Below are 4,701 nucleotides of genomic sequence, written 5' to 3' on the forward strand. Positions count from 1 at the left end.
AATAGATTTAATCAAGGCAATGTATGTAAGTAAGATGATGATCCAAATATATATTGATATATCAGCAGTTATTAAAAAGAAGCATTTTACTCGGCTTCGAAAAGTCACTGATTATTGCATTACAAAAATAGCAAACATGTTTTTCAACATGCACACATGGATGTATCACAATGTTAGCTATTTTGCAAGAATTAATAGTGAAATTCTCATATGTAATTGACTGAGTGTAATTTGTTTGAGAAATGAAGTTCAGTTTATATATTCAAGATAGCAGCTAAGTAATTAATTAGCTTACAAAATTCCCTGGAAAAAATTGAATATGTGACTGAACAAATGCAGAGATACCCATACCTACACAACTCTTCTCTGAGGAAAGTTAAAAGATTATTGAAACCTCTGCATGCGACCAATTTTAAACCATTACTCCATGATGGAGCAAAACAATGGTTTGTAAAGTATGAAATCAAGAGATAATTCGCCACATTAGTGGAATCAAATTAGCTTGCTCAAGTCACATTTTTGTGTCTGTCCATAATGACAGAAGACCAAAACAATTTATTTTTAAAAAAATGGCAATGTTATAAAATAATTCGTTTTTGATAAGTTTCGAATGATTATGTATCACTTCAGCACTTGGCAGTGAGTAGGCACTAAGGTAGACCCCAAACTTTCTTTCCAGGGCAATAGACTTTAATCAAAACTGATCTGTTTGAATTAAACATTTGCAGAGGAAGCGTCAGCAGCTTCAACAAAGCTTTCTTGAGGGACTGCAGCTATGGGGTAACATACCAAATGCTTTTTTAAAGTCAATGTGGAACATTATTATCTGTACATTATTTGTATTTACAGTTTAAATACATATAAGACACACACATTATATATGTGGTACTGACTCGATTATGATGAAATCCATCTTCCATCTGGAATTATTATTTTTTTCTGCTTTATACACATGAAGCAATGTCAACAACTTTTTTTTGCAATCCATGATACCAGTACAGCCGTACCCTATTTTCCATTCACAATTGAAAGACAAAACTGCACAGCTACACAAGATAATATTGGGGTCTAGTATAGTTTATTACCACAAGTACTTCCAGTGAGCGGGCCTTATAACGTCATTGTGACGACGTAGTGACGTAATTTTTGGATGTGGATGACATAGTCAGGTGGGGGTTAGGAATGACATACGCAAAAATTGTTGGGACAGGTCAACTAGAAGTAGGCTACAGAAGTACGTGAGGTACTAAATTATACCAGACCCATTAATTACTACAGTACTAGTGGTGTCACACATATTCTTGCTTATTTCGGCTATTTGGAGTAAACACACAGACACACTTCTACTGAACATCAGTACCAGTAATCCAGAATGTCAGAGTTCATAAGTAATTACAAAACATAGTTCTTTATTTGTATACATGTCTGCATGTACAAGTGCTACCAAACATTGATGTGATTTTTATATCAGTATACAGGTATATGGTTGGTTATTTATGTTTGAAAAAGAGATTGTAACTTCGGTTTCCCAGTAATAAAATCGGTTTCTTGCTGTCTTTCAGTCTTTGGAGTAGGCCTATGGCTGTATGGGTATGGCAATGGCCCTACTGCCCTATGCGCAGTACACATTACAGCATTATGAAAAAATAATTTAATTACATATCACAAATTACAGAATTACAAAAACAGATATCGGCTTGTTTTAGTTGACGGGTCCTGTCACCTAGTCAGCAATAACTTGTAGCTGAATTGTAGCAGCAAATATCTGAATATAGCAATGGAATGAGCCAATATCCGAATATTACGGTACACATTTAACCTAATTCCAAAATTCTGTAAATGAACACAATCGCACAAAGAAAATATAACACAAAATACGGGAATGACTTAGGAATGAATATTACAATATTAAACATATACCGGTACTTAATTAAACACAATCAAATAAAAGAAACTAAGAACTGAAGAAAGTACAACAAAAAATGCAGAACAAAACACGAGATAGACTACCCAAATGAGTATTGCGACCACCCTTTTCTTGAATCAGGCCTGCAGGCTAGATATGGAAATAAACGAAGTAACTCGGAACATATAAACAATGACACAAGCCTACCTGTATTTAGGTATTCAGGTAATCATATTGCAGTATTGACAGACGCAAAATTGACAAACGACTGAACGAACGAAAAATCCGTTGTCTGCGCCGGTTTTATGTTTAACCGAAGGCACGAGATTGACATCTTGTGGGTGCTCATGAAGAACAACACTACTTTCGTAACAACGTTAAGAACAGGCAGTTGTTCAGATTGTAGATGAATGCGAATATTACAGTATAATAAGATTTTCATATTTATCTCGCGAAGAAGAATATCGATAAGAAGACTCAAGCATATGGAAAACCACTGCCCCAAGTCCGGTTACCAGTTCATGTCGGGTGTAGGAATAGTTGACCAGTTATTAGTTTCAGATGCGTGTACTTGATGGTGCAGGAACCCGTAACCTATCAGTGGTTACCGGTACGCGAACCACGTTTTTTTTATTTATTGAATAGGATATACCTGTACATATTCATCCCGGGCGAGAGGAAACCCAGTAAAACAGCTGATATAAATTTGTTGTCGGTAGATTGGAAGTTTTTACGGCGTATAATTATAATGTGGGGATTGTACCGTTCGAATAGGTTTTCTAGAAGAAAATTTATATGAGAGCGATGTTAATAATCCAGGACAGGGTGGTCCAAACCCAGGCCCGCGGGTTCACAAGTGACCCACCTCTTCATTATCTGTGGCCCGCGTCGCAAGGAAAAACAAAAAATCACACTCATAAAAATAACCAGAAAAACTTTTAGCATATTGTTACATCACTAATGTTACTGAATTGACTAGTGTTATGGCTAGCTGAGGCAACTATCGAAGTTGTATAGTTTGCTCGGCTAGTGTATATTGTAGACTGGCTTCCTTTTTTGTCGGGAATGTATGCTAACAAAATAGGCTTCATAAAACACTAAAAATCAAACGAGGAACCTAATAGTCTTGGTTGGTTATGTCTGATAACTAGGTATTAATGTAATGGCCGAACAATATAATTCTAGCCGGGTGTTTTTTCGCAACCAACCTAAACAGTATTACAAAATTTGCTGCCCATATGTTTGCCCAGAAAATTTGCTAATTACCCTTCTGTATCTCAAATTTGGTAAAATTCGACAATCAATCAATCTGCAGTCATTAGTGAGTTATTTTGGAAACATCGGTTTGAAAAGAAAGATGACTAATTCAAACAAACAACTAAAACGTAAAACTTTCTTTGTCGTGAGTTTGAAATCTTACACTAAATGTAGATATAGTAAGATTTTTGCACGTTTTATTGAGTTTTTTGGTGGATTTTACATGTTCTAGTTTGATAAATGACAAATAATAAATATTGTGTTTGGACAATGAAAATGTTTGTTTTGTAGCCCATTGCACTGTTTACCTATTCTTGGCACTATTGTGGCCCGCGAACAATACAAAAAGAATAATGTGGCCCGCGAGGCCGACATCCTTGAACTACCCTGATCTAAGAAAATGGTCCAAACATGATTCGCTTCAATATTGGCAGACAAAAATCTTTAATCCGAATCCCATTCTTTAGGCCAAATATTTTAATTAAATTTAGCTTTGAGAATTATATCTCGCTTTATTCCTTGTCTTTATCATATTCGATATATTTCACATGTATTTTAGCATCATCCTGCCACGCAGATAACTTCATATTCATAAAAAATATGTATGCTTGTAATACGTGCGACAATCAGTGCACACATGACTGCTTCGAGTGCACAGAATGTGAGACATCCATTTGGCACCAAAACTTTGAATGGAGTGGACAATGATTACAATTCTGATTATAGAAATTGTGCATTCTATGGTGGTGAATACAATGCCAATCTCGCTTTACAGCGAATCGCGACATATGCTGCATCTCACGCGATGGCTGCAGCACAATCGCAATTTATATGGTAACAAGAGAGTATCTTAATTGAAACCTACAGAGTGTTTATTTTTGCCTCGAGGTTCCTGAAATCTTTGTTGGCGCCAAAAATGCCACATCCGTGCAAATATTACAACCTAATGAATTGAATTAATCAGTACAAGACGATGAGAATGGCCACTGGTGGAACTGGAACTGGTTTTACAGAGCTATCGCCTTGGGTATAGCCCAGTGGTTCTCAACCCGGGGCCGGGGGCTCCCCAATGGGGCCACAAAGCAGTTCAAGGGGGGCCACGACACATGGCTGATAATTGAAAAAAAAGCGACTTTGTTTGCATACTTTCCGTTGAAAATAAAATTCCCTGTTCAGCGTTCACCACTGTTTCATTGCCTGAATAGGTTATTTGAGATCGCGGGGTCCATTGTATTCATTTTCTTGTGCATGAATTGTTTGATCATAATGGAATTTGGAATCTACCAGTCAAAATAGTTCCCCGGTAGGCCGTCTAACCTGTAGTTTTACTAGACTGCGAGATAACCTTCGCTATTGTATTATAGACGCAAAAACCCACTTGTAAATTCCTAATCCCCAAAATACGAAATGAAACGAACCACTGGTATAGCCTATATAGGAAAGGAATTTCACATGAATATATATATAAGACTAGCTTTCACTCTAGAGCTGTTGTAGTATCCTGAATTGTATGATTCCTCTACAAAAAAGTTTGTTTT

The sequence above is a fragment of the Styela clava genome, chromosome 13 (genome assembly GCF_964204865.1).
Source record: "Styela clava chromosome 13, kaStyClav1.hap1.2, whole genome shotgun sequence".
NCBI lineage: Eukaryota > Metazoa > Chordata > Ascidiacea > Stolidobranchia > Styelidae > Styela > Styela clava.